The following is a 27860-nucleotide window of genomic DNA, read 5'->3' on the forward strand; positions in this document are numbered from 1 at the left end:
GACCAGCTTTTCCCACAAAAGCCCATTCCTATTAAGAAGTTTATGAGAAATATACTTCTTCTCTTCCACCTACTGATAAGCTCCAGATCAAGACCATTCTTTCTTAATGACTTCAGAGATCACCCCAAGTCTCAGAGACCTCTCCATCCTCTGTAATGAATAGCTTGTAACCGGTCTGGGCACTGAAGAAATGGATACAAGAAACTGTATCCATGATAAAGAAAGGTCTTGCAGGTAATGTGAAACACCAGCTAAAAAGAACTAGAAGGTCACCCTAATGAGGACCCTTAGGACTAGATATGGAAACTAAGATTAAGACTTAGGGAAAGGAATTCCAGGGAAAGGAATATATGAAGCTATCAAGAGCTAACTTTCAAATAAATAGAAACTTTTCTTTCTGTGATTCTTCACTATTTACTCTTTCCCATATTTTGCTTAATGTTTGCCTGTCTGCAAAAGAGAGGCAGAAATAAATAGAAAAAAAAATATCTTAAAGTAGGAGTTAAAGTCTACGATGCCTAAAACTTTGCCTAGTACAGGGGGAATACAAAATTAGAAAGCATGGTCTATACCAGAAAGTAATTTATAAACCAATTTGAAGCCATTTAAGCAAGCAATGACCATCAATTTAATATTAAAATTGAAATGATGTAGTGTAGACTTCACATATTGCTTGCTATTTTACCTGAGGGCCAGGGCTCTATGCAGAAGATAAGCAGTGGCTTTATAGAGAAGGTGGGATTAACTGATACTAAAAGAGTTGGTAACAGAAAGAGGAAGGAGAAAGGAGAGAGGACATTCAGGGACAGTCCAAACAAAAGCTAAACCTGAACGCATATGACATTGTGCATGGAACTATAAGGGTCATGTGGAAGCGACAGTCTACATAGAGAGACAGGACTTCATTTCATATCAGATCCAAAACAAAATAGGACTTCCACTAAAGGATGAGCAATGATTTTCTACTGAGCAACTTGTTTCTTTCTCTTTAAAGTCTACATCTATAATTGGGAGGGGGCGGAACTACATGGGGGAAAAATATCTAGCTTTCAGATATTATGAAAATAGAAATAATGTGGTTAAATCACCAAGGCCAGGGAAGGCCAGGGCCTCTTCATGGTGGGTAGCTATTAACTTTAGAATTTTTTTTTCTAAAGAAAGATCAAAAGAACTTCTAAACAACTTAAGGCTGTCCATCAATAGAACAGACCAAGTCACTGAAGAATCTCCTCCTCCTTATCACTGGACACGTTTCTATATAGCCTGAACCAGTGGTTTTTCCAAAATGAATTATGTACAAAAATGATCCACTGAACAAGAGACATAATTATATATTGTACTTAAAATTGAAAAGAATGAGAGAAAAAATATAATGCACATACTACATTAATACAGGTGTAGAGGTTCATTATTTTAAAGTAAGTGTACATAGAGTAATGTTCTCAAAAGCTGCTTATTGAGAGAAGAAAGCAAGTAAAAAAATGTGATTGTTATCAAGGATGTTAGAGAAGAAAGTGAAAACAAGCTGGGAATAGGACAAAAATGAAATTGGGTTGGTATGAAAGGTTCAGGTTATGGAAGACTTTTTTTTTTTTTTTTAATTTTTTTTTTTTAACGTTTATTTATTTTTGAGACAGAGAGAGACAGAGCATGAACGGGGGAGGGGCAGAGAGAGAGGGAGACACAGAATCGGAAGCAGGCTCCAGGCTCTGAGCCATCAGCCCAGAGCCTGACGCGAGGCTTGAACTCGCGGACCGCGAGATCGTGACCTGAGCTGAAGTCGGACGCCCAACCGACTGAGCCACCCAGGCGCCCCATGGAAGACTTTAAAAGTCAAGCCAGGTATCTTCCTTGAGTGGCCTATGCAGGTCCATAAGTTGAATTTCTATATGCATTTCATTTTCATGTTTACAGAAATTGGTTATAGAAGGTGTGAACAGAAAATGCCAGCCATCTAGAATAACTTATTGGGGGAAAAAAAGAAATTTCTTTGGAGTCTGTGTGGTCAAGTACGAAAACAAAGGTATCAGATTTGAGTTAAAATTGTATTAATAATTGAGTTTTCTTCTGTTTCAGTCACTGTTCTAAGTATTTTGTTATAAAATACTCTAGTTATAAAATACTCTCCTACCAGCACTAAAAAATGTTTCAATCCTGTGTAATAGTCAAAGGTCCAATCTTCATTTATGGTTCAACTCCTGTAGTTTGGGTCAGCTTCTGCTAAATGTATGCATGGGGCAAACTACCTTGAGATGACCCTCCTCACCTACTCAAACGTTTCTAGCCATGGTTCTGAGCCTGACTTTTGCCCAGAGATAATCAGGTTAAAATTAGGTCATTAGGGAAGGCCTTAATGCACTAGGATAGTTGTCCTTATAAAAAGGAGGGGCACTGAGGGTAGGTGGGGTGGTGGGGGAGAAGAGAAAATGGGTGATGGGCACTGAGGAGGGTACTTGTTGGGATGAGCAAGAAAGGAGGGGCATTTAGACCTAGAGACAGATACACACGCAGGGAGAATGCCTTGTGAAGAAGACAGCAAGATGAAATAATGCTCCCATAAGCCAAGGAACGCCAAAATACTAGCAAAGCACCAGAAGCTAGGACACATGCCCACAACAGACTCTCCCTCATAGCCCTCAAAAGAAACCAACTCTGCCAACACCTTGATCTCAGGCTCCAGCCCCCAAAATATTCAAACAATTAAGTTTCTATTGTTTAAAGCTATTCGGTTTGTGATATTTTGTTACAGCAGCCATAGCAAACTATACATGTATTTTCCTAGTATATACACACTAATTTGTACATATATACTTAAGTATACTCACACATACGTGTACCTGATATACAGAAATATTCAACCCTTTTGAATATTTCTTTTTGTGAATAGCCTAAGAATGTTTTATTTTACCTCAATTTTTTGCTCCAAGTGTGGTCTCATTCAATACTTTTAAATAGTTATAAAAGAAGAGAGTCAAACTCTGGAGTCAATTTGTCATTTTTAGATGGTTTATCACTTCATGTCAAAGTTTTTAATCTTATTTTTAAATATTTTTAAGAGTTTATTTATTTTGAGAGGAGAGAGGGGCAAAGAGAGAGGGAGAGAGAGAATCCCAAGCAAGCTCTGTGCTGTCAGCCTAGAGCCCAACACAGGGCTTGATCTCATGAACTAGGAGATCATGACCCGAGCCAAAATCAGGAGTTAGACACTTAACTGAGCCACCCAAGCACCCATAATTTTTTTCAAGATAAAATTTATAATTTAAACTGGGAGTGGCAGGTATTAAAATTTGATGACCTAGAAAGTGTTCTTCCATTTTAACAATTCAATATCACCAAACACTTGGACGATGAGGTTTAAGACAATTCTTAAAATTCATGGGTTAGAAATTAAGATTTACTCTGGAGAGTTAACTGGTCCATAATAAAAGAAACAGAATTGATATTTAAAGATACAAAATAATGGAATTACTAATTTCAAATAGCAACTGAGTTGAAATCATTTTTTCCCTTTCATTCAAGCATTTCCTGCTAATGTGGGGAATATCTTCTTAAAATAAGTGTGGCAAAGAGCCAGACAAGGTATAATAGGGTTTTGGATAGTCCAGATGTACCTCTCTTCTTACCAAACCCTTATCAGGTTAGGCATTCTGGAAGGTGACTTCCTGGGAGGCAATTTAATTTATCTTCTCTGAAGTAACATCAGTCATTTATTTTTCCTAACTTGGCACACGTTATTTTCCCAAGAAAGACAAAGAATTAACTTCTTACTCATTTAGACATCCACTCTAATTGTTTTGAACTTTCTTGGCCATTTTTCTAGTCTTAAAATAAAACAGTAACATTTTTCCCCCAAAGGAGAATTAATTCAGACCACAAAAGGGATGCACTCCAGTTCAAGGGAATGTGTGAATTAATTAGTGTTAAAAGAAAAATCCTTTTTCTTATTCACATACCTTTTGTCTTGGTTCTTCCAAACAATGGCGGCTTTGTGCAGCATATAAAAGACATGGGGTACATTTTTCAGGCATGTTTGGCACAGAGAACGATAGACAGCATTACACCTCTCAGAGGAATTTCTATATGTTTGATTTAATAACTTTCTCCACACATCAATCAATTTGAATTCTCACCCAATCAAAACTTAAATTACAATTAAAAACCTATTCTGACAAATCAATAGTGGAACTTAACAGAAGTCTTTCAGGCTCTGCTGACAATATCAGCCCAGGCTCATTAAAACAATCAAGTCCTAGAGTTCCATTTTGGGGGTTTTAAGATTAAAGAGTAGGCATAAAGAAAGCAACGAACTTAAGCAGGAAAATTTGGGGTGCTTCAGCAAATTGAAAAAGGCTTCAGCAAATTGTCAATATAACATCTAATTTCCAAATAATGTCTCAAATAAACAGGGCTCCCCTGAGGCTTTTGTTTTCTGGAAGCTGCTAACAAAGTTTAAATGTTGTAAAGCTTTGTCATTTTCATGCTAAGTCATTTCAGAGCACCTGAAAACCAATTTTTGAGTATGGCACATGAATGGGAATTAATCTTACAGTACCTTGAAAGCTCCAAGTAAGCTCTAAACCAAGGAGAGTTAGTGGCTCCTTCCTCATGGACAAACAACATAGTATCACATCGGGAGAGCACAGCGTTTCCTGGGTGACCCATGCTATTTATAAGGCTCAACCCAGGATTATACCAATTCCAGGTGAGTCAGTGGATGAATCGATCATTACTTAGATCAACCACCCTAATTTCAGCAACTCCTTCACGGAGCTGTGATAATCTACCGAAAATAATGTTTCCCTAATAAAGTTAAGAAACACTGGCTTTTTATAGCCAATTATTTATATCTGGCCCTTAGAAGACAAAGAAGTAGAATGGTCGTTCCCAACATTTGCAGCTAATTATTAGAGTCACCTTTAAAACTCCCACTGCTCAGATCCCACCCCCTACCAAGTAAATCGGAATGCTAGAGAATGGGAGCCAGGCGTTGGGAATTACTAAAGATCTTCAGGTGATGCCAATGAGCAGCAAATTTGGGGATCCAATGAAGTAGAATTTTAAAGGAAATTAATGGCAGAAATACAGACAAGGGCTCAGGAAGAAAAAGACTACCCTACCTAGAAACCATAGGTCCAAATAGAAGGATATGTTTCCTTTTGAAATGGAGAATGAAAATGCATTAACATGATGTACACATGTGTCCCCACAGCCCAGTGAGAATGAAATAAATGCCAATTTGTAATTCTATGAGAATGACCATAAATGCAAACTGCTTCAGCACACATTTCATAGTGTGTCAAAATGCTATAAGAAATATAAAAGGTACTGACTGATAAATCAATAAATGAATGACCTAGAATACATGACCTTGCACACTTTATTACTTCAAAAAGTGGCAGCGGCCTTTAAGATCAGCTCATATTCTTTGCCCCTGCTGTGTTCTCCCTGTAATGAAAGCTCCTTAAAAGGACCTTGAAAACTCCTTCGAGCACAACTGCCATCAATAGATTGATTTCCAAATATAACCAGGGGGTGATAATGACGCTAGTTTTCAGAGAATATTGGGGGAGGAAACAGGAAGAGGACTTGTGCCCCGAGAACATGCTTGTCTTCTTTGGGAACTATCTTGAGGTCTATCTCTCCTCTCTACAAGGAAAGGCAGGAAGCATTGTGTACACTAAGACCAGGTAAATGATTAGCCAGCTTATTTGAGAGTACCAAAGAAAAATAATTTTTTTCTTTAAAATATTTACTTTATCCTTAGGAGAGCGCAAGTGGGGTTGGGGCAAAGGGAGGGGGACAGAGGATCCGAAGCGTGCTCTGCACTGACAGGCTGACAATAGCAAGCCCGATGTGGGGCTTGATTTCACGAACCTGGAGATTATGACCTGAGCCGAAGTCAGATGTCCAACTGACTGAGCCACACAGGCGCCGGGGAAAAATAAATTTGACAAATAATGTCATGAAGAAGAAGCAGAGCTGAAACCAAAACCACATGTAAAAACCTCAGACTGTAGGTGACCAACCTAGTTTTGCAAATTGGTTTATAAAGCCTTCAGAGTTGGTGATCTACCTAACAGAGGTTGGCCTGTGGTAAGATAAACCAGCTCCGACTATGCCCCCCTGTTAGTGTGTTAGCGTACCCTGGAACATTTGCTTTCCTTCTCAGTCTCTGGTCATAGAGACAACACCAATGTCCCTGTGGCATGTCCAGAGTCCCCCACTTCTGTTGCTTCTTGGACCACGTGAACAACACTCACTCAGGAAAATATCTGCTCCTAGGATCCTTTTGGATCTCAAGGGGCCTGATGAAGTTTCCTCAGGACTTTCTGCCTCCACCCAACGAAATACCCTGTGGCAGAGCTCTCTCCCCCTCAGGCCTGTTCCCTGCTACTCTTCGAATCCATTCTCTCAGTCCGTCAACTATTTCTGTTGATAGCTACCATCTCTATTTGCTCCTCTAGCTGGTCTCACATGTCATAGGTGGAAACACTGCTCGGAGTGAGTTCTGCCCCTACCTGCTCACCCGACAACAAGTCCTTGTGGCGATAGTGATGCTGGAGAAGTGCATCTGTATCACTGATGACTGAGTCTGTAGGAGTACTCCCAAATTCTCAAGCACGTTTGAGTCCACAGGTTTTACATACCCCAGACCTTTTCCTTTTAGGGTCCTTTTCTTAACTCTATCCTGGATTTCCACCTACTACTGGGGAGAAGCTGTCCCCCTAGGTAATACCATAGTGCTACCACCACACAGTACAAGTTACTTTGTACATTCAGTTCTTGCTTTGCCACTTTTATATGATGGAGAATGATTTGGCGTCCTGGTCAAACATGGCAAGCTCCTGTACAATCTTTTGTTGATGACAATCATAATGCTAGTTTATTTTTTTCCATGTTATAGTTTGCATCATATACTTCTATGACCCAAAGTTTGGCAAAATATCAACTATTCACTTTTTTGGCATCTTATATTCACCAACTGGTATTAAATTGACTTAATTTTCCATATCCTTCTATTTCTTAATCTGTTGTTTTTTCAGGGGAGTCTGTTTTTCTTCAGATGGTGAGTCTACTGCTTTCTAAAATTTGATGATTTGACCATATTGGCATATTTTATGTCAAATTTACCTTTTATTTCTTTTTATTCCACAACTTAATTATTGAGCATCCTATATTTTCCAGGGAAGGTGCCTGTCGAGAGACAAAAGTTTAGAAATGACCACATACAAATGATGATTCTTCCCACAGGGCTAGAAGGTGTCACCTAAGAAAATACTGTTGAAAGAGCAGAATAGAATTTAAAGTTTGAACCCCAAGACATTGTAATGATTTGAGATCAGAAAAATGAACAGACTCTACCAAAGGAAATTGAGATAGAAAGATAACCAAGAGATAATAGTATCCTGGAAGCCAAACGGAAGAAAAATTTCCAAGGAAGCTAGAGCAATCAACTGTGTAAAATGCGCTGATAAATTGAGTAAAAGGAGGGCTGAGAATTTGCCAGTAGATTTCACAATATAATGTCACTGGTGACCCTAGTAAGTGCAGTGATGGACATATAGAAGCTGTGCAGTCATATCTTTCCCATTCTCAACTGCTCAATTCCAATCTGTGATATACCTGATATTGAATGAAAAATACAATGCTGGCTCTAAGAAATGGCCTGTTTATTAAGTCTGAATAAGTGGCCCCCTAGTCGGTGAAATAGACACTTGTAACACAGGTTGTTATTGGAATGGGTTCATCTCCAAATAAGCAAAGACCATATCTTTATGCTTTGCTATCCTTCTTTTTCCCAACTCCTGGCAGTGCATAAGACCCCAATGTGCAAAGGCCATACCACCAAAGAAGACAGGTGCTGTTTTTGTCTTCATCCACACCATAAAGCTGGACACCAAAAAAAAAAAAAAAAAAAAAAAAAAAAAGTGCTTAAAATGATTATGACAGACCATCTGCCCTTGATAACAATGGGGAAGTGATTTAAAGAGATTACTTCAGAATATGAGAAATAATGTACTTCCCTATCAGTATGATTGGGAATTATTCCTTTGAATTGGTCACATCTGATGCTCTAGATCCACGTTGTACAAGGAGACATAATCTGTGTCAGAACTCCAGCTCTCTGCTTTTGCCACTAAATTACTGAGTGACATTGAGCAGGTCATGGAATCGTCCTCTGACTTCATTTCCTTATCTATTAATGGAACTGTAATGATACTTGCCCTTCCTTCTTCATAGAATAAGTGTGATGATGCAAAGCTAAAATTAATGTGAAAGAGTCTGTAAAAGCATGCATTGCTATACAAAAGCAAAGTGGTATAATAAGATTACGATTAGATCCAAAGCCATTACACTAGAGACAAAAGAATATTTAAAAATCAAAATCCATAAATTCTTTCCTGTATACCTACAAATACTTCAAGTTATGGCAACGCAAAATGAAGAACACTCTCTAATATCAAATTTGTATTTCTATATGGGCTAAATACACTTGTTCTATTTTGGTTTTGATAAGCTTCAAATGCTAAGACTATATAATGAGTTCAGTACTGTAATATGAGGAAAATTCAAGAGAAACTCAAGATAAAAATAAAAATTTAAGGTACTAGATAAGACCTATGATAGGGATGGAAATTTTTGGTTAAATAAAAACTTATATTTGGGTGTTGAAGAGATATTTGTACTCTTGTTTCAACTACTATAACACTGAATATTGGATTTTTAATTTATGGATGAGTTCTGTGTTTATATGCCTTTTTATTTTATTACACAAAGCCTTGAGGTGCTCGCATGAGAAGGTACCCCATAAATTATGCTGTGCAACTTCATACAGCATAGCCATTAATCACGAGCGTTAAACTTTTCTTTTCTTTTCTTCTGGCATTGAACAAAGAAATCTTGGACACATAAAGGAAACAGGTCAGGATAAGCTGCCATGACTATTTATTTCACTTTAAAGAGTTGCCTCAGAATAGGGAGAATGTGTTCAATTTATTGTTCCCGACTTCACTAATCGTCTTAGGTATGGGCAAGAGTTTTCTAAAACATCCCCCCCACACTCAAATATTAGTTGTTGCATGAGATTTTCAGCATCCAACCTAGGATAATCTTCAAGAATGTTTCTAAATAAAGTTTTTAGTCACCCTTCTGCTCTTATAATATTTGGGGACATAGAAAATCAAAACCCTTATAAAAATGTTGAAATTTCTTATTACAATTATTATTCTTATAAAATTACAGACACAGAATGTTAATGTCTCATGGACCAGATTTTTAACTGAATACACAAGGGCATCTAAGTCTCTTAAGATCATAAAACATCATTTATGCTTTACCCGTATATGAAATAGCACTGTCCTTTCACTAGTAAGGAAAAAGATTAAATTTCTGATACCTAGAGTGTTTCAAACAGTTTAGTTGGCATGTTACCTTTTTGATAATCCCTGGAGAAGGTATCGCATGTTGTAAATCCTCATTTAAGGATATATGTAGCAGAGGGGTGTGTGGGTGGCTCAATAGGTAAAGTGTCCAGCTCTTGATCTCAGCACAGGTCATGATCTCCCAAACTGTGAGATCATGCCCTGCATCAGGCTCCATGCTCAGTGTGGAACCTGATTGGGATTCTCTCTCTCCTTCTCTCTCTACTCCTCCCCACTCATTCTCACACACTCTCAATCTCTCAAAATAAATAAACTTTTAAAAAAAGAATATATATAGTATAAAATATCATTTGTGAGGATGTGGCTAAAAGGGAACCCATGTGGACTGTCAGTGGGAATGTAAAATGGCATACTGTTGTGCAAAACAGTATCGTGGTTCCCCACAAAATTAAAAATAGGACTACCATCTGATCCAGCAATTCCACTACTAGGTATAATTCCAAAAGAACTGAGAGAAATTTTCCAAAGAGGTATCTATATATCCATGTTCATAACAGTGTTATTTAAAATACCCGGGGCGCCTGAATGGCATGGTCAGTTAAGCATCCGGCTGGACTCAGGTCATGATCTCACGGTTTAGGAGTTCAAACCCCACATCGGGTCACACTGTCAGTGTTGAGGCTGCTTGGGATTCTCTCTCCCTCTGTCTCTGCCCACCCCCCCACTCATACTCTCATGCTCTCTCTCTCTCTCTCAAAAATAAAAATATAAACTTTAAAAATAATAAAATAAAATAACCAGGAGGTGGAAGCAACCCAAATGTCCATCAATGAATGAACGGGTAAATGAAATGTGGTATATACATACCGTGGAATATTATCTAGCTTTAAAAAGGAAGTAAACCCTGGGCACTTAGGTGGCTCGGTTGAACATCCAACTTCAGCTCAGGTCATGATCTCATGGCTCGTGAGTTTGAGCCTCACATCAGGCTCGCTGCTGTCAGCGAAGAGCCCACTTCAGATCTTCTGTCCCCATCTCTCTCTGCCCCTTCTCTACTTATGCTCTCTCTCTCTCTCAAAAATAAATAAATCTTTAAAAAAAAAAAAAAAAGGAAGTAAACCCTGTCACATGCTATAACAAGAATGAATCTTGAGGACACTGTGCTAAATGAAATTAGCCAGTCACAAAAGAGAAAAATACTGTATGATTCTGCTCACATGGGGTATCTAAAGTAGTCAAATTCCCAGAAACAGAAAATATATTGGTGATTTCCAGGGGCTTAGGGAATGGGGAAATGAGACTTGCTTTCTAATGGGCATAGGGTTTCCATTTTGTAAGATAAAAAATTTATGGAGATCCATTACACAGTAATGTGAATATACTTAACACTAGTGTATACTTAAAAATGGCTAAGATGATAAATCTTATATTGTGTTTTTTAGCACAATAAAAAAAAAACATGTAGCAGCTATCATAACAGCATCTGTATGTTTTGATATGCATTACTATTTCATCTCCAAACATTATCTTAAATGAATCTCTTAAATTCGTAGTAAGAATCTGAAAATAAGCAATAGATATAAACAAATGGTAAAATTACCCAAGATAAGGATAGGCCTGATAAGAAAGGAATAGAAGCTGTAGAAGGTGGGGGGAATATTTGGGTGATAGATAATAGCAAATGTATTATAACAGTCAATGCCTTAAGCTTTACAAGAATGGAACTATATTTTAATGACAGTGCTAGAGACAGCAACCATGTGGTTTTTATATACAATTTTAATTATTTGGTTGTGAAACCAAAAAAAAAATGATTTTAGTGGGTTGTGATATTATAGTTTAGATAACTTCTTAATGAAACATTGTGCAATTTCTTGGTAGTTGTTTATTTAATTTGCATGTATATACAGAGAGATATGTAAAACAATAATTTCTTGATCATTTGTTATATTATACATATATAAAATGATAAACATGCTAGAAAACAAATTTTAATTACTGTGTGATGTTTCTTTGGTTCCTTTATTGCTTGCTGTATTGTTTAGTAAATAAAACATTACCAAGAAGAAGAAAATTCTTTTGCCCTAAGGAGCCTGGCTTGATTATTAACACATCAACAACTGCAGAGTATCCATAGAGAATGAGGGAACTGTGACATAAAAGTCCTTTTTTTGAGGGATATTTCAAGGAAAGGAACAAAGGGGGAGAAAGTTAACTTTTTTATGAGAGAAAGTGCTGAAGCAAGAACTTTATATCTTTTGTATAAGATATTTTACCATTAAAAGATAATTAACAGATGATGTAAAGAGGCAATAACATATAAAATATATAGAAGTTTGAAGGCCTAAAAGTTGTTCAGAGAAGGAGACAAATGGCAAGAACCAAAGGAAAGGAAATCTAGTATGTTTTGTAGAATGCTAAATTTAGAAAATATAACGGAAATACCAGAGTAGAATATTGTAAGAAAGAACAAAAAAGGAAGAGTGAGAGAGAGAAAGAAAAGAGCAAGCCAAAAACATGCAGACAGGTCTTTTAAATTACAAAACCACTGTAAGGTTTTCTCCAAATAAAAATGAAGGGTAACTTCATGTTTACAGGGGCGCCTGGGTGGCTCAATCAGTTAAGCATCCGACTCTTAGTCTCTGCTCAGGTCATGATCTCACAGTTCATGCTGATAGCGTGGAGCCTGCTTGGGAATCTCTCTCCACCCTTACCCCCATCTAAATAAATAAATAAACATTTTTTAAATGAAGGGTATTTTGTATAACAAATAAAGCAATCATATATAAAACAAAAGACATCAGAGGGTGTGTGAAGATGGAAATGTCAGTGTGCGGTCCCTAATTAAGTCCCCCCCTTATCCAGTACATGGCAACTCTGATTGGATAAGATGTCTTGTTCTTGAGTGATGCCACTCTTTCTGGCTGGTCCCCCACCAGCAACTCCCAGGTAATACACCATCTAAAGCTTCCTTCAGCAAGTGATCATGGTGTTTTTGGTGGCTCTGTCATCCAGCCTGGATTCCACTCTACCCTTGCACAGAGAAGTTCCTGGACATGTGGCTTACTTGTAGATAATGCTGCTACTCTGTTCCTTGATGCTAATCTTATTTCAAGTCTCAAACATTAGTGAGCTTGCAAAATAAATACATATAGATAACATGCTCCATTCAAATAGTCCAGGGCCAGGAAGTGGATACAGAGGATCCCTTCTGAATGATTGTCTGGCTCTTGCAGTCCCATCATCAGGAGGTGCACTTAATCCTTCCTCAGTAGGTTTGCTTGAGAAAGCCCCCTTCCCTCTCCTCACCCAAGAGAGAAAATAAAAGCCACCTTCAACCTAGGGGTAAGGGGCGGGGGGTCCAGAGCAACCACAACGTGTTCCACTCTGGATACAAATGAAACTCCATTGTTCTTTTTTCTCAATTAGTGTTTCTCAACTGCTAGGAGTTGACAGAAATTGCATGACTTTCAGTCTCATTTTTCACTCTTCTCATGATGTTTTCACTCCAAGTGTCAATGTAGAAAATTAAAATAATTTGCTTACAACAGCTATGGGTTGGAAACACTATTCTCAATCATTTGATTGTTATTATAACTACTTTCACAATTTCTTTGATGCAACAAAACATTAATCAGGATCAGAAACATGGCATGTCTCCTCAGTCTATATCCTAACTCAAACACCCTGAGTGTCTATACCTTAATCTATGCTGGTCATGCCTCATTCTATATTGCTGTATTCTGACCTTACCACATGATACTGCACTAGCAGGCTTCTATATTATCCCATATTTGACCTACAAGTCCTTGGAACTTCTCTTTACAATATCTGGCAAATTCTAATAACCATACTTCAGTATAATGGTTAAGGGAACAGACTTTGAAGATGAAGTAACTTTGTTTGGAATCCCAGTTCTGTCACCTCCTAGCTTTGTAATTTGCCTAGCTTTGTCTTCCTAAATTTTTAAATGAGACCCCGTTTTCTTCTGTGTAAATAGAGGATATAGTGCCCACCTCAAATACTTCTTCTCTATACCAAATGATATTATATATGTAAAATATTCAATAAACAATAGATGTCATTGTTTCATGTATTAAAAAACAAAAACAGGGACATCTGGATGGCTTAGTTGGTTGAGCATCTGATTCCAGATCTGGGCTCAGGTCATGATCCCAGGGTCATGGGATTAAGCCCCACATCAATCTCTGTGCTGAGTGTGGAGCCCGCTTAAGAATCCCTCTCTCTCTCTCTCTCTCTCTCTCTCTCTCTCTCTATCCCTCTGCCCCTCTGCCCCACTCCCCTGCTCATGCTCTCTGTCTCTAAAATAAAGTAAAATATTTTTTAATGCAAAAACAGCATTATGTTACCATTGAATCAAAGCAAGATCTTGAACTGCCTTTTAAGGTATTTAAAAAATCATGAAATTACTTTCAAATTAGCAGTAAATGTACTTTAAATACTTTCTTTTGGGGGGTGCCTGGGTGGATCAACCAGTTAAGCATCCAACCTTGGTTCAGGTCATGATCTCCCACTCTGTGAGTTCGAGCCCCGCATTGGGCTCTGTGCTGACAGCTCAGAGCCTGGAGCCTCTTCAGATTCTGTGTCTCCCTCTCTCTCTGCACCTCCCTGCTCACACTTTGTCTCTCTCTCTCTCAAAAATAAATACACATTAAAAAAATACTTTCTTTCTTGCATTTTTCTTTATTTAGCAATCCTGATAAATCATATTAAGTAATTTTCAGTAAACCAAAATATTTGAAAAATTGAAGTAAATGTTTATACAACCACACAAGCAAATAGTTTATTAAACATCTTCCTCTGCTTATTCATGATAATGATTATTATAATTTTTACTCCTAAAAGCTCAACTCCCCTAATCATATTTTTCAAATGTAACATTTATAGATTTATATTCCCAGATATTAACAATAAAGAAACAGTCTTATCAATTTATGGGATACAGGTGAAGATAGGAAAAATTGGATAGAGAGTGAAATTACTACTGCATATACTAAATGTAGTGTGCTTTTTTCTAACCAGAGGAGGTTTTTATTAATGTTTTTTACTAAAACAACAACAAAAACAAAAACAAAACAAAACAAAATTTAAAAACCCTTGTGACAAAAACCAGGGGATTTGTTTTTAATTGCAGGTAACTAAAAGTTTGCTAATAGATGTTAGTAAGATTGATATGGGATAAATTGTATCCCCCAAAACTCATATGTTGAAGTCCTAACCTCAGTACCTCAGAATGTAACTGTATTTGGAGATACAAGATTGTATTTGGAATGCCTTTAAAGTAGTAAAGTTCAAGTAAGGTCATTAGGGCAGGCACTAATCCAACATGACTGGTTGGATTATAAGAAGAGGCAATCAGGAGGTAGATATTCACAGAGAAAAGACCTTGTGAAGAAACCAGGACAAGGCAACCATCTACAAGCCAAAGAGAGAAGTCTCAGAAGAAACCAAGACTTTTGATACCTTGATCTCTGACTTCTAGCTTCCAGAACTATGAGAAAATAAATTTCTGTTGTTTAAGCCACCCAGTCCGTAGTACTATGTTATGGGGGCCCTAATAAAATAATACAAGATACAACCTTAAAGAAAATAAAATTAAATCAAACCTGTAGACTTTTATGATATATTAACTTATATCAAAGGTCAAGATACAGGTACAAAGAAGTAGGACTCACAAATTTATGGAGTGCAGCTAACTCCAGGCATGTGTGAAATAGAAAGACTTACATGATTAACCCATGTGGAGGAGGTCAAGTAAAAACAAACTATTAAAGTTAAAAACTAGTGTGATAGAGATCTTTATAAGGTACTATCCTATAATGAAAGGTTAAAAATATATATAGTTCTAGAGAACAATAAGTCATAGCTGCAAAGTCTCATGTAAATTGTAAACAGTGTTTTAGGTATCGTTAAAGTACACTAACAAAAAAAATCAACCAAAATTAACTGGGATAAAATGGTTGCTTCTGGACAGAGGACAAAATTATTCATTCTAATTAGTATGGAATTATATATATTCTAAATATATTAATTTCAACCTCAAATATTTACTGAACTCATCCTCATTTACAGTAAATTTTCCCAATTAAATTTTCTCAACCCTCTCCGACGTCACAGTTAGTGTTTCAAGGAGCATCTATGATAATGTCTACGTTGCTATTGGCATCCTACTCAGCTAGTCAGAATTCACCAGCAGCATGAATGACTATGTACATATGCCATGCTAACTGTTCTGTAGGTTTCAGCTCTGCTCTTTTCCTTATAGATGTGCAAAAGCTAAATGAAAAAAGAAATGCTAATTTTGAAAGATTTTAATTTTACCCTTATATACAGTATGTATATGGAAAATATTTTTAAATTTTCTGTTTTACCAATACTGGGCAACCTCACAGTGTCTTTTCCCTTATTTGTCACACATGTACATACATTCACCCGCACACAAATACATACTCAGAAGTTTAGAATTAGCACGCTCATTTTGTTCTCACATAAATAATGTAGCCTTTTTTCAGCAAGGGCACAAAATTAATTCTGAGACCAAAGAAATAGATGGGAGATGTCTTAAAAATATCCAGGTGTCCTGATATTTAGATGATATGTAAGTCTTACCTGCCATGCCTACCATGAATATTGATTGGGCATCCTCCAATTTGACTCCTGCTAACACTCACTGCCTGGAGTTAGTGCAGACCTCACAACTAATTCTTTTCCCAGAAATTGTCATTGGCAGGAAAGAACGGCTTTACCCCGGATGTAAAATTGTAACACGATAAGGACTGTATATTTGGGCCTTGTCCCTGGTTCCCAGAACAGAGCTCCTAAAACCTTTGTAATTTCCTGAGTGATGGGAGTGCTAGGAGTATCTTTTGTTCTAATAATTGGTCTTCGACCCCTATTCCTGACCCAGAGTTCCTAAATCCCTTGACATTTTCCTGATAAGACTGTCTTTTGTTTTAATAAGGTGACTCTTGGGGAGATTCCTGGAAAACTTTAGGACAGAGGCTGGTCACTAGAAAGACCCAGCCATGATTAGAAGCTTGAAACTGTCAGCCTAAGAGAATTTCTATCTAAAATGGAACCAGAAGATACAAAATGTAAAATCTCATGCATGTACCCTCAGAAAAACAAAACTTAAGGACTGAGATTGATTTCCCATAAATGCCTGATTTACAGAAAACTGATAATATTGGGATTTTCTTAAGTGATAGGGAGTTGGTCAGGAATTGTCTCATATCAACCTTGGGAAGATTTACATATGGTGCCCAAAGGCATGAACAAGGAACGACCCAGATTGGGTTGGTTTCATGAAAGAAGTTGAATGGAGTTTTGTATGACTGGACTGTTTTTTTCTGCTTGAGGAATTTTCAAAGCTGGTCTGGTTTGTTTGTTTGTTTGTTGTTTGTTTTTTAATGTTTGTTTATTTTTGAGAGGCAGAGTATGAGTGGGGGAAAGGCAGAGAGAGAGGGAGACACAGAATCTGAAGCAGGCTCCAGGCTATGAGCTGTCAGCATAGAGCCTTTCATGGGACTCAGACCCATGAAAGGTGAGATCGTGACTTGAGCCAAAGTTGGACACTTAATCAACTGAGCCACGCAGGTGCCCTGGTCTGCTTTTTATTTTAACAGATTCTAACTGAATTATCTGTTTTTTACATTCTCTGCCCATGAATACAGCTACCCCAAACCTACAATGGATTTGTCTATAGCTTGCTATAGTTTGCATGTCTCAAATTACAATTCATCAGCTATTCCAGAATGAACTCATTTTTTTTCACAGTCTTGTGCTTGATTCAGTTTACTTCTATATTTAGGTGGGTCAGACCCCACTGCCCATTCTCTAGGGAAGGGAGAGAATCTGGTTTCAATCACCAATGGCCAATTATCTAGTCAATCATGCTTCCATAATGGAACCTCCATAAAAAAATACTAACCAAAGGGGTCTAGAGAGCTTCCAGGTTGGTGAACACATGGAGGTGTCGGTAGAATTCATACCCTGAGAAGGCCTGGAAGCTCGGTGACCCTTGCCCAACCCTTACTCTATGCATCTTGTCCACGTGGCTGCTCTTGAGTTGTATCCTTTATGGGTAACAGTAAAGAAAACACTTTCCTAAGTTCTGTGAGCCATTCTAACCAATTACCCAACAGAAGAAGATGGTCATGGGAACTTCCAGTTTGTAGCTGGTCTGTCAAAAGCCAGAGTCACAACTGGCACCTAAAGTGGGGAGCAGTCTTGCAGGACTGAGCCCTTAACCTGTGGGTTCTGTACTAACTCTAGACAGTGTCAACATGAGTTAAATTGGAGGATACCCAATCAGTGCCCACTGAGAATTAAAAAATCACCTGGTGTGGGAAAAGCCCATTTGGTGTCAGAAGTGGTGAGAATAGCAGGCAAATAAAATAGTGTTTTCCTTTATAAGGTCATATCTCTTCCTGAGAGAGGCTAGTCCAGTACTCAGTGGCTAGTTGATATGGGGGTAAAAGACCTAGCTCTTTTTTTTCAACATGTGATAACAGGGTGCTCCAGAGCTCCCCACTGAACTGGTTGAAATGTTTGTGGTGTACACATAGCAGTTCAATTTCTCCCATTGCCCCACCTTTCTTTCCCTACTCCTTCTTACTGTGTCCAATTAATTTCTTGCATACAAATCCCCTTCTCAGAGTCTGTTTTCTGGGGAACCCAACCTAGGGCACTTATAATCCTAATTATGTAAAAATAAGCATTTAAGTACTTTTTTTTTTAATTTGACTATGTATAAGCTAATGTATTAACAAAGCAATTACATGTAATATGGCCCTTCATATGTTAATGTAAGTTCTGACAATCAGGTGGGATTTCAGGGGATCTTTTTTCCTTCTACCTACTTCTACTGATTTTTTCAATTTTGCAAAGATCATAGTTCATTCTTACATTCAGAAAATACATACTTGCTATCAAAAGTTGTACAAGTAATCAATGGCATAAACTAAAATCATATTGTTATTATAAATTGAGAGGAAAATGAAAATAGGAAAATAATACCTTACATTTCATCACAGGGACTCATAAGATTCTGTGTAAAGATTATTAATCACAAAATGGTAAATGAGCACATTATAAAGTTATTGAGATAACCTCTAGAAGAAGCAAAAACTAAAATTATTAAAAATTATTATTTCTGGAATGTAAAACTCAAGGTATGAAGGTTGAGTAGTGATACTTCCTTTTGGTTTTCATTTATGATTTTTGGTACTATTTAAATGTATTTAATTACATGTGTTATTACTCCAGTAACATTTTCTTAAGTCCTTTGAAAAAAATAGCACACATGAAAATGGGCCACAAATAAAATTTTAAAGATTACAATAGCGATACTAGAGATATAATAGAATTTGGGGTCATTTATATCTTTACTGTCAAACTACCCTAGTATTATTTTCTGTAATTTATATAAATACATAAAATTTTGAATCGGCCTTTGCCACCTCCTAGGTGTGGAATCTTGGAGAAGTTATTTAACCTCTGTACACCATATTTTCCTTATTTAGAATATGGCAATAATAATAATAATAATACTTCACATGAGAGGGTGAATTAAATGAGATAATGGATATGCATCACTTAGTAGTCTCTGCCCATAGGAGTGTTTGGTAAATGCTAACTTAAACTAAGGCCTGATTTTTTTCAACTTCTTCACCAATTTCATTTATCCATGTAGATTTATCAGTAGGTACCATATGTCCTAGTTAATACCTATCAGCCCAAAGTAATTATTTTTTTAAAAAAAATTAATGTTTATATATTTTTGAGACAGAGAGAGACAGAGCATGAATGGGGGAGGGTCAGAGAGAGAGGGAGACACAGAATCCAAAGCAGGCTCCAGGCTCCAAGCTGTCAGCACAGAGCCCGACGCGGGGCTTGAATTCATGGACTGTGAGATCATGACCTGAGCTGAAGTTGGAAGCTCAATCGATGGAAACACCCAGGTGCCCCAGCCCAAAGTAATTATTAAATAGTACCACTTTCACTTTCCAAAGTGTCCCAATTAAGTTGATGAATTATATGGTTATTCTACTCATCAATAATAACACTAACATAAAAAGAGAAAGAAATCAGATGTTCTTTTCAAATTCTTAAGATACTTCTTTCCACATACTACTTAGCTAATATATGGTGAATCGTGAGTGAAGACTGTCCATTATGTGGAATAGACATTTCACACACAAGACACAATTACTGAAGGGCATCTTTGAGCAATCAAAAATGCCAACACTCCTATTAAAATTTTATAATGATACAAATAAAGTATTTCAAATTTGAGTTCACTGTCAACAATTCTAGAAAAGGTTAAATTTGGCAGTCATGATTATTTTTCCCATCAAAACACTAGGTAGAAAAATAATCACTAGGCTGATGCAGGATTGAATCCTGTTATTTCTGTCCTCTTCATCCTTCCTACACAGCTCACTGTGTTTCTTTGAAGTACATTTCAAGTTACCTGAATACAAAAATATACAATTAACTTTTTTATTATGATAAAGCCATATGTGCACACTAGGACATTATGAGTTGACTCTCTTCTTGTTTTAAAAAGACCGTATCTTTTGAAAGATTTTATTATCAATGTCTTATTTTTTAAAATCAGGCGCATTATCTACTAGAATTACATTGATTGAACAGAGAAAATTAGAGTTTTACCTGTGCATTTTTACATGACCTAACTGTAATGTCTAATCACCTCAGACAAAGATATTATGTTCCAACAAAGTTGTACTTAGCAGAGCCTCTGCAAGGCTAGTCTTAGTAATTAGGACTCAATCTTCCAGCCATTATGCTCCCAACTACCAGCGACCCAGAAAACTCCTGCTGACATTGGAAGAACATAATGAATGCATAATAGGTCATTCCCAATCTATCCTCTTTTCAGATTCTGTGTATCTCTTCTTCACACAGACTCTCTTCTACCTAAATGAAAACACCAGATGCTGAAATATATGCCACAGGCATAGAGAGAATAAAATTGTAAGTAGACAATGACTCCAAATGGTCAATACTACTTAATGGCTCTACTTTTTAGTGTGAGCAGCATTAAAGGAGCTGTGCTCCATTCCAACCTCCCTAGTCATCTTTAAATTTTTTTTGATCTCTAAAAGAAATCTATTATAGGCAAACCAATCCTCTCACTGCCCCCTCACACCGGTCTCCTGCCCCTACACATTTACATGCAATGTTTCCTCCAACAGGAATGCATTCATTCACAACTTCTGTACATCAACTTTGTCCATTCTCCTCTTCCAATCATACCTGATGTCTTTCCTAATCCATATCATAATTGGTGTCTCTTGCCAAGCATTTCCCCAGCCATATCACAGGCTGAGCTCTTCCATCTCTATTGCTGGCACTATTGCCTACCCCCTGATACTGTCTGTTTACCTAGATTTTAGTCTGTGTGCTTAAAAAGGCACAACTGTAGCAGAGACCGGCTAGCTGTTCGTCACACTCATTTCCTTTTCTTCCTAGGCTTACAACTCTACTCCATTTTCCAGGCTTCCTTACAGTCAGATTTGGCCATATGATTGAGTTGTAGCCAATTATATCTGAATGGAAGTGATGTGTACCATTTTGGCCTAACCCATAAAAAACCTCCCACGTACAATTCTTTATGTTCTCTTCCTACGTTTCCCAACTTGGGTTGGACAATCATACAAATCTTGAAAGGCAGGGGTGAAGATAATGGAACCACAATGTGGATTCACCTTGTAGAAAAAGGTGTTCCCTAACTAGAATGCCTGCTTTGGACTGTTACATGAGTGTAATATTTGTGTTGTGTCAATCGACTGGTATTTTGTAATTCTTGGGTCAACAGTTGGCAATCCCCAAATTACTACAGAAATTGGAATCAGATGTGGCATTAGTGGTCAGGTAGTCAATAGCAAAAGAATTGATACTGGAGGCTGAAAAGACAGAGACCTTTGTTACACAAGAACAAAAGCGTTAGTGGAATGACCACTTGAGATACTCTAGGGAGTGCAAATAATATGCCTATTGAGGCTGTATCTCCAAGGAAATGATTGCAAAAAGTTAAGAGTGTATATTACATATTTTTTCTGCTTTTTTGCAAGGTGTCACGGTCTGCATGTTTGTGTCCTCCCCCCCTTTAAATTGGTATGTTGAAGCCTTATTCCCCAGTGTGCTGGTATTAGGAGGTGGATCTAACTCTTTTCTTAGCATATCTCTTGTATCTCTTTATTTTTATAACTTGTGTCTTAGTCTGTTTGAGCTGCTATAACAAAACAAGAGAAAACATATATTGAGTGGAATAAATAGCAGGCATTTATTTCTCGTAACTTTGGATTCTGGGAAGTTCAAGATCAAAGTGTCAGCATGGTTGAGTTTAGTGGGAGCTCTCTTCCTGACTGGCAGATGGCCACCTTCTTGCTGTGTCCTCACATGGCAGAAAAAGTAGCCAGTGGTCAAGTCTAAATGAGATCATGAAAGTGGAGCTCTCATGATGGGATTAATATCCTTGTAAGAAGAGCAAGAGACAAGAGCTCTGTTTTTCTGCCATGCGAGGACACAGCAAGAAGGTGGCCATCTGCCAGCCAGGAAGAGAACTCCCACTAAAACTCAACCATGCTGGTACTCTGATCTTGAACTTCCCAGATTCCGAAGTTATGAGAAATATATGTCTGCTATTTAATCCACTGAATATATGTTTTGTTTTTTGTTTTGTTTTCTTTTGTCATAGCAGCTCAAACAGACTGAAGACAGAAGATATAAAAATAAAGAGATAAAAGAGATATGCTAAGAAAACTATTAGATGGCTTGAAGGAAAAATAAAGAGGGATAATCCAGGCATTCAAGTTTTTGAAAGATTGGAAAATTAGAAACAACTACTTTTAGATGTCAACTACAAGAATAAATGACTGAAAGTGATTTTGAAAGATAAAAGCTTGCTGTGATTGTTCAATTAAGCAGTGTCACAGCCTTGAGCAAATCAGATTTAGAACATTTTTTTCTGTGCTAGTCTTTTGTATTTTAGATGTCCTAATTATAGTCCACTTAAATTGAGAAATATAGGCAAGAGGTTTTGAAGCCCTCTCTCAAACACTACTAAGAAAATATATTTACCAAGCAAAGATAGGTTTTTTAAACCTATTACAATAAGGAAGGATATCTTCTTGGCTAAGTCTTAGTTGCATCTCAAATTATGAATTCTGGAAATTAGGAAATGATAGAAAGGTTTTAGGGCCTGGGTTGAGTGAATTTAAAGTAGATGTTGCAAGGCAGGGATCTGGTTTAGAATGGCCAGATTATGACATACAAGCTTTGGATATGTGTGTACAGTGGGTCAATGGCCTTGAAGCAGGCTTCATAAGCAAGCTGTTGTTCTTAATGAACATGTTAGTTGCTTTATAGTCTAATATTCCAGAAAAAGGTATTTTCTGGAGAAAGTAACTAACTTGTGCTTGGTTTCAGTACTACTTAAATAAGGACAGAGATCTATGCCTAGTCTCATCATTTGTTAATTCAGAGAAAAGAAATTATATTCACAGGTAGAGGAAAGTTTGGTTTAAGTATTGTTTAATATAGAGACAAGAAATTATGTTGATTTTAGTTATTCAATTCCCACTTTTGGTCTTCCTCTAACCTATTCTATAGGATGGATCATTTATCATCTATGGTCATGATCAATCCAAATGTGCATTGCTATTTGATAAGACACAGTGATATATTAGGTTTCCTTGTTACATGATAATCTACTGAATCCTTTGACATGAAGATAGCTGTATAACATCATTTAGGACTCTGAAGATAACACACTTGAGCACCGTGACACAGATATAAATACTAAGAAAAGGATTGTGATCAGAGTTTATAATCTACTTCTAAGCCAAGAGTAAAGACTGCCTAAATTAAAGCAAGAGAATAAATCCAATTCCCAATGTGAAGAGACTATAGTATACAATTTAGTTGTTTCCCAGATATTTTAGAAATAATAAAGACTCTAGAAGACTCTTTAGGGTTAAAGAGAATAATATAACAAGTAGGGCTGCTCTATTTTGAATCACCATGAATCCGGTCTCATGAATTTCTTAGGCAAGGAAATCTACAGCCTTAATGGTATTATCATACTCTCCCACCAATATGTGAACTATTGCATTTAAGATATACTCGCACTTTACAGGCACATTATAAAGCAAGAAATGAGGAGACTTGAGGACAGAGAAAGAAGCCCAAAATTCCCTCTTAATAGCTAAATTTTGGGGTCTCAAATCAAGACCTAGTTTTTGAACTAACTTACCTAAAGATTTCTTTTTGTTTTTTTCTTTCATTTGTTTGAGAGAGGAAAAATGGTGCATCAAAATGGAGTCAGTACGATATCAGACACTATCCTAATATAGGCATCAGCTACTAAGATAACATCCTGATCCAGTGTAGCAGGTAGAAGCCAATGAATAAACTTTTCATGTACCAGTCTAATACCACTTGTTGGGAGTCAGTCACTCAATGTTTTTTTGTTTGTTTGTTTGTTTGGGTTTTTGGGTTTTTCAGAGACAAAATACCCTTGGGAGTTGTCTAATTATTTTGTAAATATTTAGTGCCACTCGGTAAGAGGGAATGGAAGTCAAATGGTGAGATTTAAATTAGCCAGATCATTGGTTAGTAAAACAGCCTAAGTAAAACAGCCTAAGATCAAGTTTAAGAAGTAAGACTTCTTACAGCTCTGTTAAAATTAGGTGGTGACTTAGTTTGGCCACCATAACAAAATACCATAGACTGGGTAGCTTAACCAACAGAGTTTTCTCACAGTTCTGGAGGCTGGAAGTCTGAGAGCAACATGCCATTATGGTTGAGTTCCAGAGAGCTCTCTTCCTGGTTTGCAGATGGCTGCATTTTTGTTATGTCCTCACATGACAGAGAGACAGAAACAGAAAGAGAAAAGACAAAGCTCTCTTGCGTCCCTTCTCTCATTATTTGGGTCCCACCCTCATGACTTCAGCCAATCCTAATTATCTCCCAAAGACCCCTATCTCCAAATACCATCACACTAGGGAATTGGGGCTTCCACACATGAATTTTGGGTGGATAAAATTTAGTCCATAGCAGGTAGCCTTCGCTTGTAGACTATATTTTTTCTAGTCATATTCCAAGCTGTATTTCTGTAAAAAGTTTGTTGCAAAGGTTAACTAATGTGAAAAATTCCTAGATGTTGCTTTAATAAAGAGAGAAACTTCCTACCCTAGGCATGATATCTAAAAGCTTTGGACTTTCGGCTGTCTGGCCTTTTGCATTGTTGCATTCGAAGAAGTTGCTTAGTAGTTGAGTCCAACCAACCAAAACAACTGGCTCATTAATTAGGAGAAATTGGTACTAACTGGGTCAGGTTGATTTATAGTTTAGCTAAATGACAGGAAAATTGTAGCAAGGCACCGGACATATATAAAGGATATGCTAGTGATGCCAAGAGCAGTATTGATAGGAGCTCTGTGAACATCATAGTTAAAGGATAAAGAGTGATAGCAAATTCAGAAACTTAGAATAGCATAAAATTTATAAAATGGAGGGAGAAAATAAAGAACAAGTGAATGCAGACTAAATCATGATAATATGTGGCTCTACTCAGTTGGATCTTAGCCTGTGGGTTATGCAGAAACTGTCTACTTCACACAATTGTTAACCTGATCCAAATATCTAGAAGCTGTCTTTTCTCAAAGATTATCTGCTTCTGGAGGACACCTAAAAATCAGTCTCTTAAGGCCTTTGTCCAGGAGTCTTCCAATGAGCTGCATATGGTTTATATCTCTTAAACTGGCAGATATAAATCAAGGATCAATCCCTCAAAGTTTTACTGTGGCACTAATGGTTAATAATGGCTAATAATGTCTATTCCATATGAATTCAAGGGCTGTCCATCTGTGAAATATCTTCTAGAAAAGCAAATTTCCACATGGAAATTAGCTACTTCCTCTGGGTTCAATTATTCAAAGATTCTTTAGGAGGATCTAAAGAAAGGCTGCCTATACCTGATGATGATAAGACTGTACTACATAAACCCCATGAGATTTTGGCTGTGTCTGCTTACAATAGGACAGAGTCTAGGATTAAAGGTAATATTCCCAAATTTATGAATCAGTCTGTTCCTAACCCATAACAAAAAAAGGCAATGAATGTGAAAAAAGAGTCAATTTCATAATCATTAAGGTCAGTGGAAACACTTGAAACAACAGAAGTTCAAAGGACTTGGACATCTTTGAAATTTTTCATTTTAAAATTCCATTTGTGCTTTTCCCCTTTCACAAAGACTGAGCATTTTAGAGACTATGAAGTTTCTCAATAAGTAACAAGTCCTTGAAAATCTCTTGAACAAGAGCTCCAGCAAAATGGATGCTTCATCACTGGAGAGGTAACAAGAACAAAAATAAAGCAGTTATTTGACTACCATTGCACCTTAGTTCTCTAGCTGAAAAACCTCCAATCAATTCTGAGAATAAACAAGAGATGGCCAAGATATAATTAAAATTTATTCTAGGTGTTTGGTAAATAAAATACATTTTGAGATCTTCAAAGTTTTGGAGCACAGCAAGGTAAGGGGCTTGATGAGAAAGGTGTGAAATGTGGCTGATTTAGTTGTTTCATAATATTATCTCTCATGAGCAAGAATGTCCTGGAGCAAGCAGCTAAATTATTTTTCACTTGGTCTCAATACTGTTCAACATAACAACAGGAAAGTAGGCTTGGTCTCAGTAATGTATACTACAGGGACAAGAAATTATGTTGGTTTCCATTTCCAAGAGCAAAGGACTAAAAGAAAACAAACAAGAGAACTATGTAAGAACTTTGGGAATTGTTCCTGACATTAGAACCTGCCAACAACAGATAGATCATAAGCCTACTATGTCTGTAAGATAAATACATTTCCAACGAAACTTTGGACTGGGGTTTAAAAATCTTTTGATTTCTTCAAGCCTTAAAACACCCCTCAGGCACAGTAAAATTGTACCAGCACATAATGATTGTGAAAATTGTATGTCCCAGGGAGGATATACTCCCCAATTCCTACTTCTGTTGTGGCTATGGAGAATAATGGACAAGGAAGACTCCTTCATTTGAAGGAACTAAGAGCTATAGAAAATGCTAGACAAGGGAGCTCCTTCTAGAAAACAGAATCAAAATCTAATAAACTTCCTCCACAGGCAAGATAGAGGGTTTTCTCTATGTCCCTAAAAACCATTAATGTTGTAAAACAAAGACAACTGTGTCTTTCTCGATATTCCATATTGGTAATGGGAGTTTTTAGCCTGTTACTTTGTCTTTGTTTTACCATTGTACATAGAGCATGTGGGAACCATGGGTGTGAGGTGGGGAGAGTAAACAGTTTGTCCTAGTTTTTCTTTTTAGTTCATAGACCACCAGAAAACATGGATTGACATCTAGATCTGAAAATGAGGATACTGCCCAACAAGAGATCCTGACTTGGAGCTAGGTGCTACCTTAGTTTGACTCGTTTGGGAGGTGTAAGGGCACAGTTTCCTGACCCTGTGTTAAAGTATTTTGATACCAAAGCAAAATTAACTTAGCTACTTGCTCTGGGACATAGTTGTTCTTGAAAGAGAAGATTGTGAGACAACCATCAATTGATATAGATATATAGAGATATATGTGTAGGTATACATGTAGACATGAATGATATATGACCAGAAGAACAGAGTGGCAGAGACTAACCAGCAGCTCACCAGTCCATTCTTTCTCCTCCCCAAGCTCACAGCAGACCACATTTCCTATCCTTACCTGAGGTTAGGTGTGGCATCTCACTGAGTACTAACCAACAGAGCCTGAGCAGAAATGATGTGTGCCTCCACTTTTCTATCTTCCTACATATGATCTTCCATGTTCTCTTCCCTTATGTGTATTGAGGTAGACAACCACAGTCACAATGGAAATCATCTAGCAAAAATGGTAGAATCACAATCCCAGAAGGACCACCTGAAGGAAAGCCATCGGCTGACCAGAAATATAAATTGGATAGTTTTGTCAACTAGAAATAAACATTCTGTTGAGCCACTGAAAATTTGGAAAAAGATTGTTACAATAGCTAGCACCATTCTGATTAATAGATTAGTTAAGTGACTTTTGGGACAGATTTAACCTCAAACGCACTTGGTTCAGTAAGCAAAACAGAAGCAGGGGTTTCCTCCCTGTACCCACTCAGCCACACCCACACATGCTGAGTACTCTGAACAACTGTACAGAGTGGCTCTCTACTGTCTTCATTACTCGCCATTCCTTTTTTAAATAGACTATTTGAGCCTACAGGGCAGGAATTGTATTTTACATTTCTTTTTATAGTCTATCCCGTAAAGCACAGGGAGGGTACTCAATAATATCCACTGAGTCCAATGTAATTTCTTGATGCTTTGCATTCAAACAAACTCTTCTCCCTACTAGCTTGAGGCGTCTCAAAGTCCTTTCCAGCAA

This window comes from Panthera tigris, chromosome C2 (genome assembly GCF_018350195.1).
Source record: "Panthera tigris isolate Pti1 chromosome C2, P.tigris_Pti1_mat1.1, whole genome shotgun sequence".
NCBI lineage: Eukaryota > Metazoa > Chordata > Mammalia > Carnivora > Felidae > Panthera > Panthera tigris.